This window comes from Hoplias malabaricus, chromosome 10 (genome assembly GCF_029633855.1).
Source record: "Hoplias malabaricus isolate fHopMal1 chromosome 10, fHopMal1.hap1, whole genome shotgun sequence".
In the NCBI taxonomy this organism is placed as follows: domain Eukaryota; kingdom Metazoa; phylum Chordata; class Actinopteri; order Characiformes; family Erythrinidae; genus Hoplias; species Hoplias malabaricus.
The window spans coordinates 36,909,472-36,931,796 of NC_089809.1; the positions used below are offsets into that span (position 1 = coordinate 36,909,472).

At 45.3% G+C, this 22,325-nt stretch overlaps 1 protein-coding gene across 4 annotated transcripts in view; it reads left to right on the plus strand.

Annotated features, from left to right (window-relative positions):
* Window positions 1-21,179, plus strand: part of tsnare1 (T-SNARE Domain Containing 1) — a 188,711-nt gene extending 167,532 nt beyond the window's left edge. For 2 of the 4 annotated variants that reach the window (XR_010804405.1, XM_066683728.1), the window contains one exon: window positions 3,929-4,345. The gene's annotated coding sequence lies outside the window, so the exon portion shown is untranslated. Of the gene's footprint in view, window positions 1-3,928; window positions 4,346-19,760 lie in introns of those variants that run through there. The other 2 variants (XM_066683727.1, XM_066683729.1) reach the window with 1 other exon arrangement.
* The last annotated feature ends 1,146 nt before the right edge of the window (window positions 21,180-22,325 follow it).

A 22,325-nucleotide genomic window follows, 5' to 3' on the forward strand; every position in this document is an offset into this window, starting at 1 on the left:
GCGCCGTTAAAATCAGGGGCAATGAGAGACTGGCTCTGGCCCACGAAGTCGCTACGCTGCTAAAAATGAACTCCTAATGGTGTGACAATAGGCCATTCCTCTTTCCAGTTCTAATTCGGTGACCGTGATGTATTTAATACTGTAAGAGTGCTTCAGGCCTCTCTAATAGCAGGGCTGGAATCTTTAGGGCCTGCTTTAGGCCTGAGACTCTGTGGCTTGTGCTACACTTCACCACACACTATGCATTGTAAAGTGGTGCTTTTGTATATACACCAGTCGGCCATAATAATAAAACCACCTCCACTAATTGGTCCATTTCATCAGCTTCACTGACTCTACAGGTGTGCTTTGTAGTTCTGCAATTACAGATAGTATTATAAACCATGTTAACCCTCATTCACCCTGTAATTTAATGATTAGGACTCCCACAGGACCATGACAGAGCAGATATCACACCCTGAGGTGTTGGTGTTGGTGGTGGTGTGAGTGGATCAGACACAGCAGTGCTGCTTGAGTTTTTAAACATGGTGTCCACCCACTGTCCACTCTGTTAGACACTCTTCCCTCATTGGTCCACCTTGTAGATGGAAAGTCAGAGACAGTAGCTCATCTGTCGCTGCACAGTTTGTGTTGGCCGTCCTCTAGTCCTTCATCAGTGACACAGGACGCTGTCAGCTAGATGTTTTTGGTTGGCGGACTATTCTCAGTCCAGCAGTGAACACTCCAGTAGCACTGCTGTGTCTGATCCAGTCGTGCCTGCACAACAGAGACACTGCAATGATCCTCCACCCAAATTATCCAGAGCAACAGATGGAGTCTGGAACTGTAGAACTACAAAGCACACGGATACGGTCTGTGGAGCTGATAAAATGGACAGTGAGTTTAGAAAGTAGGTCATTTTAGTGTTATGGCTGATCAGTGTGTATTAACAGCTAAGAATGACGTGCTGACAGGAGAGAGAGATCAGCTGTAAAGAAACGGTGAGCCAGCAGATAGCAGCCAAGGTGTTAGAAATCATAACAGGTTCTACAATGGACTCTTATACATGCCAGTGTCAGACAAGCGTGACAGCACTGACGTCCTGGGTGAAATATGATTGAAATGATGTATTCAGAGTGAGACCACCACATGCAATTGTGACTTTGTCAGCAGCAGCAGAATGAGTCTCCGCCTGTGGAAGGATTTATAGCGTCTTGCACGTTATAATTCCATGCAGTGCTGAAGAAAAATACTATGTAGTCATCAGAAAGCATATACTGTTGAGGGTTTTAGACCTTTCATTGGCCATTTTATCAGAAACACTTCCCATACAAACAGTGTGTTACAGTTTCTGACCGAAGGCCAAGTTAATATTATGTGTATAATAAAAGTGAATCCGAATCATGGGGCAGCACACGGATACAAACTCCAGATGCTCACAAAGTTGCAGTGAGTTGGACTAGAACCAGCAGGAGGAGAGGACACAGAAACAAAACAAATAAGAAAGGAAGCAACGATGACATGGCCAGGGCTAAAGACCAGACCAGACAGGACAGGACAGGGTGGTTAGTTATTTAGGCAGGTTAGTTCATTATTATTAACCCCATTATTAACTACCAGCCATGAATGTTTAGGCAGCGCTTGTCTCTGTGGTCACTGACCAAGGTGCTGAATGAGTGACGAAGGTGTTGAATGGGGCCCCACGTAGTTCAGCACTCTGGATAGCGAAGAGGAGCTTTGACACGACTCGGAAGCTGGAGCTGAGTCATTATGTGAGAGTACACAATAACAAGTTTTAAAGCAAGTTTTTTTTTTTTTTTTTACATAAAATTGTAATTCAAAACTCAAGACAACTGTCATTAATTATCCTAAAATGAAGTAGTTTGAAATGGCGAGTGAGAAGAATGTATTGGATGCTGCATTCGTTATGAGTTCAATCAGAGAAATAACTGCAGAAGCACACGCCTCAAATTGTTGTTCTTGGGGATCTTATCGTATCCAAAAGTATGTGCGAGTTTTGGTTTAGACATTTTATAAGATGGTGATTTTGATGTTAACAATTATTAATGTAATTAATTAATATTTCATTTTTAGTTTTTATTTTTATTTTGTTTGTTTTTTTGTTTGTTTGTTTTTTTTTATTATAAAATGACAGTTGTCAAAATTACACATTAGTTACCATTAAATGACTAAAGAGCAGGAGAATGTTTGAATTTTGAATTGCAATTATTCGTTTATTCATTCGTTCATTGTTCGTAACTGTTTGGACACGCCAGTTTCTCACAGGGAGACACACACTCACACCTATGGACACTTTTGAGTCGCCAATCCACCTACCAACGTGTGTTTTTGGACTGTGGGAGGAAACCGGAGCACCTGGAGGAAACCCACGAAGACACAGAGAGAACACACCACACTCCTCACAGACAGTCACCCGGAGGAAACCCACGCAGACACAGGGAGAACACACCACACTCCTCACAGACAGTCACCCGGAGGAAACCCACGCAGACACAGAGAGAACACACCACACTCCTCACAGACAGTCACCTGGAGGAAACCCATGCAGACACAGGGAGAACACAGCACACTCCTCAAAGACAGTCACCCGGAGGAAACCCACGCAGACACAGGGAGAACACACCACACTCCTCACAGACAGTCACCCGGAGGAAACCCACGCAGACACAGGGAGAACACACCACACTCATCACAGACAGTCACCCGGAGGAAACCCACGCTGACACAGGGAGAACACACCACACTCCTCACAAACAGTCACCCGGAGGAAAACCCACGCAGACACAGGGAGAACACACCACACTCCTCACAGACAGTCACCCGGAGGAAACCCACGCTGACACAGGGAGAACACACCACACTCCTCACAGACAGTCACCCGGAGGAAACCCACTCAGACACAGGGAGAACACACCACACTCCTCACAGACAGTCACCCGGAGGAAACCCACGCAGACACAGGGAGAACACACCACACTCCTCACAGACAGTCACCCGGAGGAAACCCACGCAGACACAGGGAGAACACACCACACTCATCACAGACAGTCACCCGGAGGAAACCCACCCTGACACAGGGAGAACACACCACACTCCTCACAAACAGTCACCCGGAGGAAACCCACTCAGACACAGGGAGAACACACCACACTCCTCACAGACAGTCACCCGGAGGAAACCCACTCAGACACAGGGAGAACACACCACACTCCTCACAGACAGTCACCCGGAGGAAACCCACGCAGACACAGGGAGAACACACCACACTCCTCACAGACAGTCACCTGGACATGACTTGAACCCACAACCTCCAGGTCCCTGGAGCTGTGTGACTGAGACACTACCTGCTGCACCACTGTGCCGCCCTAATTGCAATCTTATTTAACATACAACACACACTTCAATAAACAGTTCTTAAGGAGCAGAACTGCACTCGGCCAACAATAAGCTAAGTCTCTGCATCTTTAAACCACCATAGAATAGTTTTTTTTTACTACATTTAACGTACTGATACACTGTACTATGACCGGACAAGTCCTGACCTGTGTGTGCCGTGACCATAGCAACCATGTGACCACTGGTAAAAATGGGTAAGGACCAGGTAATGCTACTTATACCAACACACACTAATATCATGCAAATACATCAGCATCAAGACTGTGTAAAAATCTAATATTAGCCACAATACTCATTCAGTGGTGGTCCTGTGGTGGTCTCTTTCTATTGGTAGAGCAGCTGATGAATGTGTAGCAACAGACAAACTGCAATAATTGTAAACACATAAAGTGAATCTATTTATATGGTAGGGGTTTCTGATAAAATGGCCAACCTGGCAACAGAGTAGAACACTCAGAGATCATTCTCTCTCTCTCTCTCTCTCTCTCTCTCTCTCACACACACACACACACACACACACACACACAAACAGACACTTTTCCACCAAATACAGGCAGATGCTACTGAACAGAAGGGCATGCGGCCAACACGCTTCCCTGAGTCTTCCCAGCGCAGGCCTGAAACGCTGGGCCCAGTCTCAGTTTGACCCTTATCAAGTGTGAAGCTGACCGCTGAGTGTGGGATTAGCGGGCTGACTGCCACACCTCTCCCTGAACCTGCAGAGTGGGCCGCGGTCAAACTGCATAGTCAGACACACTCGCCGACCCACAAGACCCCCGACAGACGCAGCCTGAGAGGCTCAGGCATGCTCCAGCAGAGCTTTAGAGGGAAGACCACCCTTCAGCTCCTTACTCATCCACTGCTTTTATCTGCTCGCTGGGCGCAGGCAGGAAAGCCGCCCGCTGGATTTGGTGGGACATGCTGTTAGACGGATTTGGCAGGAGATTCTTTACAGACACAGGGATTTTTTTCATTAAAATTTGATGGTGTATAATAAATAGACTTGTTTATGTTTGGGTTTATTTTTATTTAAGCGTGAGTTTTGAGAAAGTTCATGTTGAGCTCAGGGCCTTGTCAAAAGGTGTTCAAGTGAGAAAATGGGTCCGCACTGAATGACTTACGAACTCTTCATTGTCTGATTCGTGAAACTTTAATATGGAGTGGAAGCACATGTAAATTGGAGCACAGTGGATTAATCAGCTTCACTGTCTTGGATTCATCAGCTTTGTAGTGCCAACTTATAAAGGCTTCATTTACATATAATTTACATGAAGCATGCAGAGATATTTTAGCAGTTTAACTAAAGGAAAGCTGTGCTCATAGGAGTCTGAGGCTGAGCAGAGCTTGCAAACTTACTGAACCATAGTGTTACAATCAAAACAGCTGTGTTGATTGGCTGAGAGCGGTGGAATGATATGATGGTGACATGTGACTGGCGACATGGGAGCTTCCTACATAGCATTCTTTATTAACTATGTAATTAGCTATATAATTACCATAGGATCATAAATACCTCAGTTAGGGGATTTAATTTTTAAATTAAAGTTTGATTAATGCCACATCTTTAATGCATTCACACACATGTAGCAGTGCAGCCTGAAGCCCAGTGGGTCCATGTGCTGTTTTTACTATGATACAATCTGTCATTGTCACCCTCTCATTCAAACACAGCTTTTAAAATGCTTTGAAAGTAAAGCTTCAGCACTTTCAGCGGACTACACTGGACAGGGCCTGCAGGAGAACCATGGGAGCAACAAAGTGACAAAGCACCAGCACAGTGGAACGCTCTAGACCCCTCAAACGCCTCCACTGCAGCAAGAATGCTAGGAAGAATCCATGTCTGTATTATATTTATTCATTCATTCATTCATTATCTGTAAGTGCTTATCCAGTTCAGGGCTGCGGTGGGTCCAGAGCCTACACGAAATTACTGGGCGCAAGGCAGGAATACACCCTGAAGGGGGCGCCAGTCCTTCACAGGGCAACACACACACACATTCACTCACACACTCACACCTACGGACACTTTTGGGTCGCCAATCCACCTACCAACGTGGGTTTTTGGACTGTGGGAGGAAACCGGAGCACCCGGAGGAAACCCACGCAGAAACAGGGAGAACACACCAACTCCTCACAGACAGTCACCCGGAGGAAACCCACGCGGACACAGGGAGAACACACCACACTCCTCACAGACATCCACCCGGAGGAAACCCACGCAGACACAAGGAGAACACTCCACACTCCTCACAGACAGTCACCCGGAGGAAACCCACGCAGACACAGGGAGAACACACCACACTCCTCACAGACAGTCACCCGGAGGAAACCCACGCAGACACAGGGAGAACACACCACACCCGGAGTCACCCGGAGCGGGACTCGAACCCACAACCTCCAGGTCCCTAGAGCTGTGTGACTGTGACACTACCTGCTGTACCCCCGTGCCACCCCACTGTATTTAGCCATCTCTGAAATTATTTCCTCTTATTTGAGCTGTATTTGTAGGAGAGGGCCACACCACATTCACGAGTCGAGGCAACATACTGCATATGAACAGCAGGACTTCAGAGAGGAATTATGCAGGATTCAAAGGGTCAATCTAGGAAAAGAAGTTTGAATGGTCATCACTTTGAAACCACTATGTACTTTAGACCATTTTAATGCAGAATGAAGTGCTGTACAGACAGGTTTTTACAGTTAATATACACAAGCCTCTTCGCTCATATCCAGTGTGTAACCCGGGCTGAGCTGGAAAAGCTGAATGGACATGGTCAGGGATTTACGACTGTGTTTGTTTACAGCAGTGCTCTTCACAACAAGCAGCATAGGCCACAGTGATGTGTGTTTAACAGCAGCCCTGCACTCATGGTAGTGTTTAAACCTTATTAAAATGGTGGCCATTAGGAAAATGTGGCCATTTGCTGAATGTAGACACATGCATTCCACCTTCTACTTTCAGTGGGCGTTTAACTTTTTATTTTATTTTTATTTTTTTCCTCTTGTTTGTTTTATTTTTTTAAACGAAGAGTTTGACTAATGACACCAACAGCTTGCGTTCGCAGCTTCTCCAGGCTAATAACACCAGCTGATCACAGATTCTCTTTGGCAGGCTCCTACCTTGTCGTCCTCTCTTTATTCTGCCTCCCTTTCTTTCCCTGCTCTTGCCTTTCTCTCCTCTCTCTTTATTTAGCCGGCTTATCCAATACATTCCAACTGCTCCTTAATTTCATTAACCGCCTTTCAGAGGGAGTTTTTGGACACAGATTAAGCCCAGTCTTGGATTTAATTACATTGTAAGCAGGGAATCTTTATTACAAATGTTTTAGTATAGGACCAGACTGCATCAACAAAGCGAGTTTTAATCAATGATTATTAAATGTAAAAGAGCAGGAGACTAACTTCAGGGGTTTTTATGGATCAGCTTAAGGGTTAGAACTTAAGTGTGCGACTTGTGTGTGCTCCCTGGCTTTCCTCTCTCTCTCTCTCTCGCTCGCTCTCTCTCTCCATACGTCCCAGGCACGGAGCTGTATTTCAAGCACCTTGATAAATATTTAAGCATTACCGCTCAGGCAACATTTTTATATTTAGCTGCTAAAGCTGATTTAGTCTCAATGAAACAGAGCAGACAGGCTCCTGAAGAAAGAGGCTTATTCAAATGATTTAAAAAAGCCAAGTTGACAACACTGAGCTGGGATCCGTGATGAGACGTTGCGAAGATGAGAAGGAGGAAAATCCAGGAGGGAAAAAAAAAAGAAAGCGAGCGAATATTTAAGGGGCAACTTAGAGAGTATTAAACATGAAATCAAACAAAGTCAGGAGTGTCTTGCTGGGTTTGTTTGGTTTGTCATCAGTGTGGCTTCACAAAACTCCATACAGACAGATGCTGACGAGACCACACACGACGGCTGGTACTTAAAGCAACGCCAGGTCATATATTTACCTTAAAATTACAACTTTAAAATCATTGTGATTCTTCACTGACCTGTAATAAGGAGAACAGAGCCTCTGTGTTGTCTCCTCTGAGCTTAGCACTGCGGGAAACCACTCCCTCTCCCTGTCACCTTGATACACTCGTCAACTACAGGGGGAGCCCAGGAGCTGTAATACCAAATCTTACCTAGAGTTGCTTTAATGGCAGCATAAATCAACCAGCCATGAACTCGTTGGCCGTCCTCTAGTCCTTCATCGGTGGACACAGGATGCTGTCGGCTGGATGTTTTGGGTTGGTGGACTATTCTCAGTTCAGCAATGACTCTGAGGGGTTTAAAAACTCCAGCAGCACTGCTGTGTCTGATCCACTCGCACCAGCACAACTCACACTAACACACCAGCACTACCACCACCATGTCAGATTCACTGCAACGCTGACACTGCAATGATACCTGCTCTGTGGTGGTCCACTGGGGTCCTGTGCATTGAAGAACAAGGTGAAAGTGGGCTCACAAAGTATGCAGAGCAACAGATGGATTCAGTCTGTAAATGTCCTTTCGCTGTTTGACGATTTTTAATACTTTTAGATTAATTTTAGCCAGTGACTTTCTGTGAGGAGTGTGGTGTGTTCTCCCTGTGTCTGTGTGGGTTTCCTCCGGGTGACTGTCTGTGAGGAGTGTGGTGTGTTCTCCCTGTGTCAGCGTGGGTTTCCTCCGGGTGACTGTCTGTGAGGAGTGTAGTGTGTTCTCCCTGTGTCTGCGTGGGTTTCCTCCGAGTGACTGTCTGTGAGGAGTGTGGTGTGTTCTCTCTGTGTCTGCGTGGGTTTCCTCCGGGTGCTCCGGTTTCCTCCCACAGTCCAAAAACACAGGTTGGTAGGTGGATTGGTGACTCAAATGTGTCCGTAGGTGTGAGTGAATGTGTGTATGTTGCCCTGAGAAGGACTGGTGCCCCCTCCAGGGTGTGTTCCCGCCTTGTGCCCAATGATTCCAGGTAGGCTCTGGACCCACCGTGACCCTGAACTGGATAAGCGCTTACAGATAATAAATAAATGAATAATTTTAGCCATTTTCTGAAGGCACTCACAGATCTGAACAGTTAACCAGGCTGCGCAGTGAGGGTAGATGTAGTGTAGTTAATCCACATCCACAAAAACCTATAAAAGTCAGCTCTCAGTCTGGACCCAAATCTTCGGAGACAAAGCTTTGTGGGTAAAGTCGTCTCATGCAAATTCCAAACCACATTAGCTTTGAGGAACTAGTTCGGCGCATTGAGATTAATGGCAGGGTGACTACTTGATTTAATAGGGTTATTTCACTGCTTCCGGGCGGGAATAAACAACAAACTTAATGCAAGACATTAGTCACTCGCTCCTCTGAGTGAGAAGAACTTTTCCGAGTTCACTTCTGACTGCCGTGGTGCTCGCAGTCACAACTTCCGTGCTCTTTTTCCGTCCCTGCTTTTTTACTCTTCTCTGTGTATTTTTTGCTTTGCTGTGCTTCTCCATTTTGAGGACTGGGGGACGTGGGGCAGATTCAGTGGCATGGTCTTTTACCGGGGGGCAGCATGTAGGTGCTGCGGGGTGTGTCTTCAGTCCCTGCACTCAGGTCACTGTCTGTGAGGTGTCGGTGTGTTCGCACTGTGTCTGCAAGGGTTTACTGGGTGCTCTGGTTTCCTATGTGTGTGTGTGTGTGTGTGTGTGTCCAGGCCCTGGACAGGCCGGCAGTTTGTCAGAGGGCATCACACACTCACCCAGTCACTCACACACTCACACTAGTGGTCAGTTTCATACTCTCACTCAGGGCCTCACACCTGTAGATGGTCACACACACACACACACACACACACACACGCAACGCATACACAATGATTCCGTGTAGTATTCCGACCCTGTGTGACCTTGAATAGAATGAAGCACCTAATGAATGAGTGAATGAATTAATTACATTGTAATGTGCAAAGACCGGCTTCTTTTCCATTAATTTCCTTTTCCGAGTCGGGAAAAGAACAACAGAGGAAAGGGAATAGAGGCGGCAAAGTGCAGTAAAGAGCTTTCTAAAAAGTTTCTTCTTTTCTCTTAACGAAATGATCCAGATGAAAGGATCTGGATTTGCCGTCTCGGCTGGAGATAAATGCCGAAGGAAAATGCAATTTTCCAGTACATGATGAAAAATGAAAATCCTTTATTTATCTTTCTTTGGCGCCGTCAGCTTGTTCTAAACTCCGCTGGCGGGGAATTACAGCCGGAGCGACGTTTAACGGACGTTTCCGTGTCAGATAGTGTCATGTGACGGGGGGCGGCGGTGGGCTCTGAGGAGTTTCAGGAGTCCTCCAAACCTGAACCTGTATGATATCAGTAGCGCACAGAGCAGGGCTAAATATGAAAAGAATGTGATGGAAAACAGGCCTTTTTTGCCCCCGCGGTTTTTGCCCCGTCCTTATACGTCCTCCTGCCCCCCTGTCTCCAGGAAGGAGCTAAGATTACCTAAAGCTGATTGGTCGCCTTAATGTGTTAGGCTCCCCGCATTCCCCAGCCTAAGGCTTAAGCTGTCACTATAGCAGCCTGATCAGCACTGAGCCCCTCACTCCAAACTGCTCACTGAACGCTAGCTGACGGAGCTCAGGGCGCATCCCGTCATCAGCAAGCAGCTTGAATCCCAGTGTGTGCTTGAAGAGGCAATGGCCCTGTTCACATCACATAGTAAACACACACCCACAAACTTTGAAAGGTGTACTGTTCAAATATATACGGCTTGAAATGAAATATATTTTTAGATCTTCGTGAGAGAAATGTAAGTAATAAAAGGCATCGTGCATACACACACACACACACACACACACACACACAGTCATTAAAGGAACACCAGGTAAGGTCTGGATTGTAAACCCACACATGTCAGTATTTTATTTTCCTTTAAACACTATGATAACAGTTGAATTATCATAGTTTAATACAGTTTTATATTTAACTAGATTATATATTAAATATAGATCATGTTACGCCAACATTCAAAGTGGAAATGGAAGATTTGAAAAAGCTGCTGCGGTATTCAGCTTCATATCACAGTAGAGTTAGGACTAGGTATTAATATGTGATTGTTGAACACTTCTGAAGGCTTATGACCCCTTAAATTTACCTAATGTCCACCAGTGCTCCTCTAATATCTCTGCAAACCGGTGCTCAGCCGCCTTAAGTGCCCCACTAGTGGCCTGAGAATGAAGCGCTGCTCTTCTTTAACTGTGTTCTGGTGTTGTATCAGGCTTTCGAGGTGTCGTCCCGTTTCGGGACGGAGATACACACTGTAACTAAAATGTGGTTTGAAGGATCGGGTTACAGTGCTGATAATACTGTAGACAGATACAGAGCCATTCTGTTTAAGGGTGCTATTTATTAGCCCTTAAAAGGGCATAGGGAACAAGGGCACAGAGCCAGGGTTACCATAGTGTGCATTGAGATGAAGGGGACTTTATCCAGTGAATCATACACCCTCTACCCAAACACCACCTCACCTCCCCACTCACACACACACACACACACACACACACACACAAACATGTCCTGAACACACCTAACACAAAATAAACACACAAATAACCCCAAAACAGACCCCAAAGTGTAAAAAGGGCGGAGCAATGCAAATACAGCAGTTTCTGTGAGTCCTGATAGGTCCCCAGCCACCAGTAATCACTCCCCACCAAGTCCATGGCCACTATACAACCAGTAACAGGTACCTGCTGTCTAACAGTGTTACACTGCAAGCTCTATCCTAAGCTCTGAATTTGTTTAGACGTGGCCTGTCCTAAAGCGAGCTCGGAGCTAAGGACATTTGCCTGGACGGTGTCCAGTGTAGGACCTCTGCACTCTCTCCCCATCAAAATACCTGGCACTGTGTCCACCGTGGTTGTGAGGTGCCGTTCATTCCCCCCCTGCCAATCAATACCTGGCCTGTGGAGAGCACTTGGCCGTGATTGATATGAGCTATCAGCAGCAGGCATCTGGACGTGGACTGTGGAAATGGGGCAAGACGGATGCCTACAGAGTGCAGGGGCCCATCTGTCCACATTGATTTGCCCCGAAAAAACGCTTGACTTCCAAATCATCCACTGTTTTGCTATCAGAGAGGAGAATAATCCATCTGCCTCAGCTGAAGTTTAATGCGGATATCTGATGTGTGAGGGGTCTAGGTGTTTATTACGTTAGCTTCCAGACCTTCGTGATAAGATCAGATATGTGATTAGCCACTGGAGGCTGAAGCTACATGTTGTGTTTCACTCCTCTTGACCGTTTTGTCGGATCTGCAGGTCGGGCCTTTAATTCTAGGGCAGTGATTTTGAGCTGGACTTTGCCTAAGGACCCATCCTTTAGTTACTGCCTTAGAATGAATATTCATTCATTAATTCATTCATTAATTCATCCAGTTCAGGGTCGCAGTGGGTCCAGAGCCTACCTGGAATCACTGTGCGCAAGCTGGGAATACACCCTGGAGGGGGCGCCAGTCCTTCACAGGGCAACACATTCACTCACACACTCACTGATCATTCATTCATTGTCTGTAATTGTTAATCTAATTCAGAGTTGTGGTCTAATCCCAGAATCACTGGGCGCAAGGCGGGAATACACCCTGGAGGGGGCGCCAGTCCTTCACAGGGGCGACACACACTCACACCTATGGACACTTTTGAGTCACCAATCCATCTACCAACATGTGTTTTTGGACCGTGGGAGGAAACCGGAGCACCTGGAGGAAACCCACGTGGACACAGGGAGAACACACCACACTCCTCACAGACAGTCACCTGGAGGAAACCCACGTGGACACAGGGAGAACACACCACACTCCTCACAGACAGTCACCCGGAGGAAACCCACGTGGACACAGGGAGAACACACCACACTCCTCACAGACAGTCACCCGGAGGAAACCCACGCAGACACAGGGAGAACACACCACACTCCTCACAGACAGTCACCCGGAGCAGGACTCAAACCCACAACCTCCAGGTCCCTGGAGCTGTGTGACTGTGACACTACCTTCCGTGCTGCTCTTAGGATGATCACATTATTTGTATTTACTCCTCTTCATTAACCCGCTCACTCCTATTCACTCATTCACTCACTCAATCACACATATACTCATGCGTTCTCTCATTTACTCTCACATATACACACTCACATATACCTCACACACACAACTGCTCATTCGCTCACACACACTTACTTACTCACTCAGACATACACTCAATTGCTTATTCAATCACTCATTCACATAAGGGGCACCACTCCCATGTGTGATTGAAGCTGACTGACTGCAGTAATGGATGCTCTGTACGCTACAAGGACAGTTGTATGGGATCAGTTGCTGAGATGATGGTAAATCATGGTCCCTGCAGACTGTAGGTGCAGTAGGAGGGTCGCTAGCTCCCCCTGGCTGTGTGGAAGGCTCGTGCTGGAGCTGGCAGGCAGGGGCTGCTGGAAGCTGGGTAGTGTCTCCCCGCGGTGGCAGCTTTGATGTGAATAGAACCAGCAGAGCCTGGATCTCGGCCTGGGAAGCGGCTCGAGAGGAGGGTGCCCTCTGATCTCTGTCGCTTCAAAGCAGGTGTTCTTCCCCTCCATTCTGCCCCCCGAACTCCACCCCACACACCCCCTTCCCTCACTCCCCTTCATCCATTCTGACCACAGTCTCTCACTTCTCTGCCTCTTCCCTCCCTCTTTTTCCCCTCCATTTCTTCTCCTCTCTCTCTCTCTCTCTCTCTCTCTCTCTCTCTCTTTCTCTCTCTCTCCCTCTCTCTCTCCTCCCACTCAGTTTGCTGTTCTCAGCCAAATTTCCCACACAGTGGAGATGCTGACATCATATCTGATGGACAGATAAGATTTCTCAGCCAAGATACTGCCATCTCTCTCTCTCTCTCTCTCTCTCTCTCTCTCTCGCTCTCTCTCTCTCTCTCTCTCTCTCTCTCTCTCTCTCTCTTCACTCCTCTCCCCTTTACACACACACACACACAAACATACTCTCATAGCTCTCATTCTCTATCTATTTTTCTCTTTCTTTCCCCTTTACTCTTCTTTGCACCATCTCTCTCTCTCTCTCTCTCTCTCTCTCTCTCTCACCCTCCTCTCTCATTTCTCCTTTACTCTTTTTCGCTCCATCTCTCTGTCTCTATCTATCTATCTATCTATCTATATCTCTCTCTCCATCTCTCTCTCTTCACCAACATCCCCTTTGCCCTCTCTCTCTTTCTCTCTCCTCTACACACACACACTCAAACAATCTCTTTCACTCTGACTCTCTCTCTCTCTCTCTCTCTCTTTCTCTTTCCTCTCTTCACACTCACACTCTCTCATTATGTGTCCCCTCCTCTCTTTGGCAGACAGTCATTTGACAGTGTCCTCTTTGTTTGGATGTCTCAGATGTCCGTGTGAGAGTCTTGGTAACAGTTGTGGTGCCGCTTTTAGAAACTATTTTACAAACCAGAGCAGGTGGCGGTAACAGCGTGAGGACGGTTCTGACCCGCTACGGCGAAAAAAGAACATTCCACAGCAGCTCAGGACAATACTGGACTAATAGGGAAGAATACTCATCTCCTGGTAGAGTCAGAGTGCCCCCGGGCAAAGGAGAGCAGTCCAGGCCCCTGAGGGTTTCCAAAGCCACTCATGAGATATTAACTGGCCCTGGTCCAGCTTTGGGGCCTCCACGCTGGGGGGATTATAACCCTCTAGCCGACACTTAGCACTGGGCATGGTGATCTTAGGCTCATGTGCAGTCCATTGTATTGTTGTGGTTATGTGGAGACTGTATCTGTGAAATGATGTCACCCTCAGGAGAACTCTTATTTTGGTGGTGTCACTGTGGTGGTACCCCCAAGGATCCATATTCAGTTCTTTTGTTAGGGAACGTAATTGAATCATCTTCTACATTAACTGTAGATTGTTCTTTTATTTTACACAGTTCTATAATAAAATCTTACAAATTGTCGCTATCCAATTAAAAAAATAGCAACTTCTCAAATTTCAATGGAAGTCAATGTAAAAATATATTATTTCAAGTCATTTTGGAGTGTTCTCTTGGGTTTTCCATCATGAAATTTTCACACAGTGTGTAGGATGGAGGACAGCTGCTGTGTTCAAATGGTGTAGTAAAATAAAAATCAACAAAAATGAAGGGTTTTGATTGGATGTTCACTTCTCCTTCTGGAGACTACAATGGAAATGCACCTTTAGGGAACACACATGGACCTTAAACAACTGTCACACCTTTTAAAAGTGCGTTTGTACTGTTTGTATATATCAGGCTGCTCCAGCTGTTTTTTATTAGTGCCACTTACTTTTCCAGCATTTTCTTGCCCCGTCCCAACCCTTTATTAGATGCATTTATGAGATCAGTATCTGATATGCGCTCTGTGTTCTGTTGTAACTTCTTTTGTGCTATTGTGGGGCGGCACTGTGGTGCAGCAGGTAGGTGTCGCAGTCACACAGCTCCAGGGGTCTGTGAGGAGTGTGGTGTGTTCTCCCTGTGTCTGCGTGGGTTTCCTCCGGGTGACTGTCTGTGAGGAGTGTGGTGTGTTCTCCCTGTGTCTGCGTGGGTTTCCTCCGGGTGCTCCGGTTTCCTCCCACAGTCCAAAAACACACGTTGGTAGGTGGATTGGCGACTCAAAAAGTGTCCGTAGGTGTGAGTATGTGAGTGTGTGTTGCCCTGTGAAGGACTGGCGCCCCCTCCAGGGTGTATTCCCGCCTTGCGCCCAATGATTCCAGGTAGACTCTGGACCCATTGCGACCCTGAAGTGGATAAGCGCTTACAGATAATGAATGAATGAATGTGTTCTATTGTAAATAAATCTCATGTAAATTACATCTCATTGCATTCTGTTTTTATTTACATTTATTTACATCTTTCACAGCATCACAACTATTTTGGAATTGGGATTGTATTTGGAAAATCATTCAATAGAAATGCTGTAGACGAATGGACGCTCTCTGACTTTTGCACAGTGCTGTATAAGTCATTATTATATGATCTAAATCTATTGCATAGCAAAACGATTGCAAAGAGTCCAGACACCTAATGGTCAGTAAACCTGGGGAGTGGATATTATTATTGGATCTGGTATCTACCCTGGTCTTTCCCTTGCATTCTGTTCTTAAAGTGACCCACTGTACTTTTCTAAAGGCACAGAAAGTCAGTTTTTGCAGAAATAAGAAGTAAACTGTATCAGTGCAGAACAGCAGTGCGCCCTCCAACCCCCCAGGCTTTCTGGAGTACCGTACCCCCATTCCAGTCCATCCGCCCACACTCCATATTTTCCTTCTGTCTTTTTACTGCTAGTCCCAGTAACCTGGCCTTGTTCCTGTAGCGCTGCAGATCACACCCTTTATACCATGTGTGTGTGTGAGGGAGAGAGAGAGAGAGAGAGAGAGAGAGAGAGAGAGAGCAGGTCACCGAGACATGGCCTGGGGCAGTAGTGACAGCAGTGAGAAATGCGTCACAGCCATCACTCCCTCAGAAAAAGGCTGCAGGTACACGTGGTCTTATTTCACGGATGTCTCTCTCTCTCTCTCTCTCTCTCTCTCTCTCTCTCTCTCTCTCTCACACACACACACACACACACACACACACACTCTCTCTCGGTTGAGCAGTAGAGCAGACATAGTTTTTTGAGCTGCTCTGAGTTCTCGGAGTCATTGTCACTATCCACACAATGGGACGTGACCTGGAACCCTGGTGGAGTGGAGTGGGAGTTCAGCTGAACAGAGGGACAGGGAGAGGGAGGGAGTGCAGTGTGTTTGCGTGTGAGTGCAGGGGAGTGCAGGGTTATGGATGTGTGGTATAAAGAGAGGTAATGATGCGGACTGTGGAGGAGAGTGGGATGGTTGGACTGGGTGGACAGCCGGGGGAACAGCACCCAGGGCGTCTGGATGTGAGAAGGGATGGGCTGCTGGCCATTTCACCTGGAAAGAGTTTGTAAAGATGTGACCAAGTACACAGTTAAGGACCGTGATGATAGGAAGAAGATTATTGGTCATCAGGTAGGAACTCAGTCAATTAGAGCTCCACATAGGGCCCAACTCACTCTCTTCCTACCTGCAACCACAACATTCCTGTAATCTTTGGCCATTTAAATCCAAACCAGTTGGGTTCCTGTGGTCGTTTATGATCCAATAAGCAACCAGCTACATCTAACACCAAGCTTACTCACTGGGTCCAGCCCTTGTGTACCAAGCTCAGCCATTGCATCACTAGCTCTTCACAGGGGTCATCAGGTAGGCACCTCCCCTCGACTGTGTTTAGCTGATATAAACCCATGACACCTCCGGAAGGGTCAACAGTGAAGTCTAACGTCCCAGACCCACCCCACTACGAGCTAGCTTTACAGCCCTAGCATCCTTCAACAGCCATAAATCCACACTGGCCTCCCTGGTGACTGTACCTAGCCCCACTGGCACCGTTAATGCATGCTCAGTGCCACCAGTTCTACATGAAATAAAATAAAATAAAATATCCTGGAGATGAAATAGGGCGTATAAATCAATGCAAATTAAAGATTTACAATTAATATAGAGTATGACACCATGGTGTTTCCTAACTAAAGTACTGAATATGTACTCTCGAGGGCAAGGCAAGGCAAGTTTATTTATAGAGCACCTTTCATACACAAGTGCAATACATAGTGTAAAGAGTTAAATTAAGAGCAAGAATAAAATAATAAGTGTATTTTAAAAGAATTAAATAGTGCAATAAAAGAAAATACATGAAAATAGTAAAAGAAAAAATGATTAAAATGATTCAAACAATTAAATTAAATATGATGGTCCTACACCATTTTGACATTTGTAGACCAGTAACAACACCTTAAAGTCAATTCTGTAACAGACTGGTATCCAGTGTAAGGATCTCCTCTTTCACTCCTAGTGAGGACTCTGGCAGCAACAATGTGACTGTGCTTTTGAGAGCGTCATAAAATAATAAACACACCCTCAGACACCTCAAACAATCTACTTTTCAAATATATACAGGTTGAATGGAAATATATTTTATGATTGGGAGTGAAACACAAGTAACAAGAGGTACATTTCAGGCTGTGGATCTGAGCTTTTTCTTTTTGGGAAATAGGGAAATCAAAATGTTGGCACACCAAGGATTTACAATGCGATGAGTTGTCCACAACCTCCAATTCCCCTTCATCAGTTTCCGTTGCAGAATGGAAGCAGCTGCAGTGATAACGAGGGCGGGACTGTGGCGCACCTCCAGTGTACACCATCACATTTATGCATTGAATCAACATTGACTCAACTATAATATCTGTATACCGTACTTTGTTCATTCATTCATTCATTCATTCATTCATTTTCCACAGTCCAGTACTTGGGGTCTTGTACCATTCTAGCCAGGGCTTGGCATTTGATCACGGTAATCTTAGGCTCATGAGTGGCTGATCCAGAACATTGAACTTCATGTGAATGCCGGTGTCAGCAGTGGATACCCCTAAATTAACTGAATGTTCTCATTAGAGGAGATGTCTGGGGACTATTGGACATAGCGTGTACCTCATTAGGGACTGAAAAGTGTCCTGTTGCTGTGCTCCTTTGTGGAGTACAGCCACTTGTTTATGCAGTAGCTACCTGCTGCTAAACATCCCAGCACATGCTGCATTTCCCCTCAAAGTCTGTGCAACTCAGCGGCTGATCGCAGAGGTCTTGTGTAACATTAGTTTGCTTCAGTTAAGAGTTTCCTGCTGGTGAACTGAGGGAAGATGACGGTTTTAGATAAAAGTGATGAGCTTTGCCCTTTAATGCACCTCCCAGTTGAGTGATTAATGAGCCACTTCTGTTCTAAACTCATGGAACTCCAGCCTGGACTTAATTAAAACTTTAACCACCAATCATAAATACTCTGCAAATCTCAGGAGAATTCACGGATGAAGAGTAGCAATTGCTTTTCAACAAGTCTCTTTTAGCGGAAAGATGTAGAACTGGAGGAGAGAAGGTGCCAGGGAAAGGAATACCACAGGTGTTGGCCATTGTAGGTCTCTGACCTCAGATATCAGTCATTGCTCACTTATAGGTCTTTGATATTGGCATGAACGTATTATGGACTATGTATACAAATGTATAGCCTTCCAGTGTTTCTGCTCTTTGTTTATAACTCACTCGAATACAGACTCACTCACATTTAAAAACTGCTCCACAAGGGGGAGTGCAATTCATGGGCGCTAGGCCTCAATTTTGATTAAGTGATTAAGGTTAATATCAACACTTGGTGAGTTCTAGGTGATTAACATATTTTGGTCTTTTAAAGTCTTAGACAATTAAACTGACCATCAACAGAAATGATCACATCGGTCAGTGTTAATAAAAGTCACCGTTTTTTTAGGTTATGGGCCGTAGAGAGGAATACCATTGTGATTGGTCACTTTTATGTCTTAGGCCTTAGGTCTTTGGTCTTTTAGAGGTCTTAGTCCCTCTGTGGAAATATCACTGTTTTATGGCTATGGTTTTTGTTCATGTTTAGGCCATTGGCTTTAGATATTCATTCATTCATTATCTGTAAGCGCTTATTCAGTTCAGGGTCGCGGTGGGTCCAGAGCCTACCTGGAATCACTGGGCGCAAGGCGGGAATACAGCCGGGAGGGGGTGCCAGTCCTTCACAAGGCAACACACACACACATTCACTCACACACTCACACCTACAGACACTTTTGAGTCACCAATCCACCTACCAACGTGTGTTTTTGGACTGTGGGAGGAAACCCACACAGACACAGGGAGAACACACCACACTCCTCACAGACACTCACTCACATCGGGAATCGAACCCACAACCTCCAGGCCCCTGGAGCTGTGTGACTGCGACACTACCTGCTGCGCCTGCAGCGATATTAATATTTCTTAATTGGTGATTTATAGGTTGTGGACCTTTGACATAAACACGTCTTTGTTTATGTATACTAATGTCAAAAAATGCGTTTTTCAAGAAATCATTTTTAGATCTCAGGTCTAACAGTGTTTTTGGCCTTTGTTTACATGTGAAGCACCTCAAAGAATCAGCTTGAACTAGCTCACTCACTCACTCACTCACAGACTCCCTCATGTTTAAGAACTGCTCCATAAGGGGGTGCAGTTCACATCAAAGCTGTGTATATGACATTAACATATTTTCAACATAACTGAGCATCTTTAAACCTTTGCCTTGTTAATAAATATTGGTTTCTGTTAGGTCTTGGGACGTAGCTATAAAACCCAGTGTGACTGGTCTTATTTAGGTCCTAGTCCTTTTGTGGAAATAGCAGTGATATTTGGCAGTGCTTTGGACCGTTGGATCTTTGACATGAACGTTAGGTCTATGTTTGGTCGGGTCTTGGTCTTTGATATGGTTGTAAATGTGTTTTAATGTATTTTCGGTCATTTGACCTCTGTCCTCTGCTTTGTTTTCTCTCTACAGATCTGAGTCCCTGCTCTGCTGTGACCTATCAGCCATCCTCAGGCCGTCCTCTCTTTCACCTTCCTGCCCTTCTGACCGTACTTCTGTTTCTCTTGGTGTGCTTGCTCTTTTATCTGTGTTGGGGGTAAAGTGGGAGTGTGTGTTGTTGTATGTGTGTGAACAGTTGGTATCACTTTACTGTAGGGCAGTGTTTACACGGCAACGTAGATCCATCATAAACCTTTCAGGACAACTGACATAGACCTGGAGAGCATTTTTGTCCAGGTGTCATTTGTGATAAACTATTGCCAGCTGTGACAGCCAGGTGATTTAACAGCTGTGTCATGTGGTATTGATTTTTTTTTCCTGATATTAGGTTGTCATGAAAGGTTTTTGGGCGAACTGACATAGACCTTGAAGCTCAGTGTATGTCCAAGTGATGTAATGCTGATAATATATTATAGCTTGCCATATCCAAATTCATTTTAATGAGTTTCATTTCAAAATGTATGAGACCTGTGCTTATGTAGGTATCATATTGCCTTATAACCACTGCCCTGCAGTAAATTGTTACAATTACGGTCATTTTAATGGCCACTTTATACTCTATAGCTCTTTACCTATTGAAACTGGGCTCCAAAACCATCAAAGACCAAAAGTCTAGATGGATTTGATATTATCAGGATACCAATATTAACATATTTCATTTTCTATTCTTTTCCTTATCCATATACTTACTATATGCTGCTTATCCACACTGCATTTATACACTGAGTAGTAATATAGAAACATACACAGTCTGTCCAAAAAACAAAGTAACAAATACAAAACAGTTACACACTTAAATATCCTTAACTGATTTATCATTTCAGCAGCTCCACTGACCATACAGGTTCTACAAATAGCAACGTAGACTCTTCTTTGTCCTCTTTCACCCTGTTATGCAATGGTCAGAACCCCCAGCAGACCACCACAGAGCAGGTATGGTTGTGGATATTTGTCAGCGCTGCAGTGACACTGACGTGGTGGTGGTGTGTTAGTATGTGTTGCGCTGGTACAAGTGGATCAGACACAGCAGGCCTAATGGAGTTTTTAAACACTGTGTCCCCACACTGTCCACTGTCTCCAGCAGCACTGCTGTGTCTGATCCACTCGTATCAACGGGACACACACTAACACGTCAAAACTACATCAGTGTCACTGCAGCGCTGAGAATGACCCACCACCCAGACCATACCTACTCTGTGGAGGTCCTGACCATTAAAGAGCAGAATTAAAGGGGGCTAACAGAATGGAAAGAGACTTGCTTTTGGGGCAGGCACTGTAAGTTTACATGAATTTTTCTAGAGCCCAAAGTAACACATGAAGAACTGAAATGTCAGATATTTATTTTGGAAATGATGGTCTCAGCCTCAGGAGTTTTTTTTTTTTTTTTTTTTTTTTTTTGTTAATGTATGTGTGTCTGTAACATATAATTAATTAAACAGTGACATGTAATATGCATCAACTTGTTCCCTTTTTCTTTGGCTTGCAAATAATACATTATTATTATTATTATTATTATTATTATACACAACATAAGATGTAAAATATCCAATGCCAATCCATTAGAGCTTCACATAGGGCCCACCACACTCTCTTCCTACCGGCAGCCACCAAAATTCCTGTTGAATCCTAAACCTCAACACTAAGGTGGCTGTGGCTGTTTATGATCCAATCAGCAAAAGGCAATTCTTAACATCTACGATTACTCACTGAGCCCGTCACGTGAGTACCCAAACCATTCACTGCATCACTAGCTCTTCACAGATGTCATCAGGTAGCCACCTCCTCTCATTGGAGTTTCACTGAATTAAGCCCAGGACACCTCCAGAAGGCTCAACAGTGAAGTCCGGCGTCCCAGACCCACCCCCTCCAAGCCAGTTTTACAGTCCTACCTTACCCTTTATCATCAACAACCATAAATCCACACTGGCCTCCCTGGTGACTAAGGCTGTACCTAGCCCCACTGGCACCGTTAATGCATGCCCAGTGCCACCAGTTCCATGTGAACTTTACATGTTACATCACCAGCAATCCCAATAGCACCTCTACAGCGCATTTCCCCAAGTGATCTGTGTTCCACTTGTCCACAACCACTGACTAGACCTTTCAGCTGTTTCTGATAACTCCTTCACAGCTGCCCTTAGTTTCCGACCCCTAATATCGAACTGCACAAGAAGGGATGTGGCCGATTTCCACCGGTCTTACATGTGCCTGCCACCCGTGTTCCCTCACCTCAGCTGCCAACTCTGCATAATAATTATTATAATCAACCATGTCTGCTCATCAGCAGCTTCAAAACCTTAGACTCATGCAACCCTCCAGGAACTCAGTAAAGTCTGGCCTTGATCTGTTTCTGACTGTTGTGGTACCTGCCCATTGCTGGTGGCTGTTTAGACAAATGTTCCTCTGAGTAAATAAATTGGTCTTCTGTTGTTATTTTCAATTCCTGGGCTTGGAATCAATTCTTCTCTCTGGCATAATCAACCAGACAAACCCTTAGAGTCTATCACTGCACTGATTGCTAGTAAAAAAAAATGTACT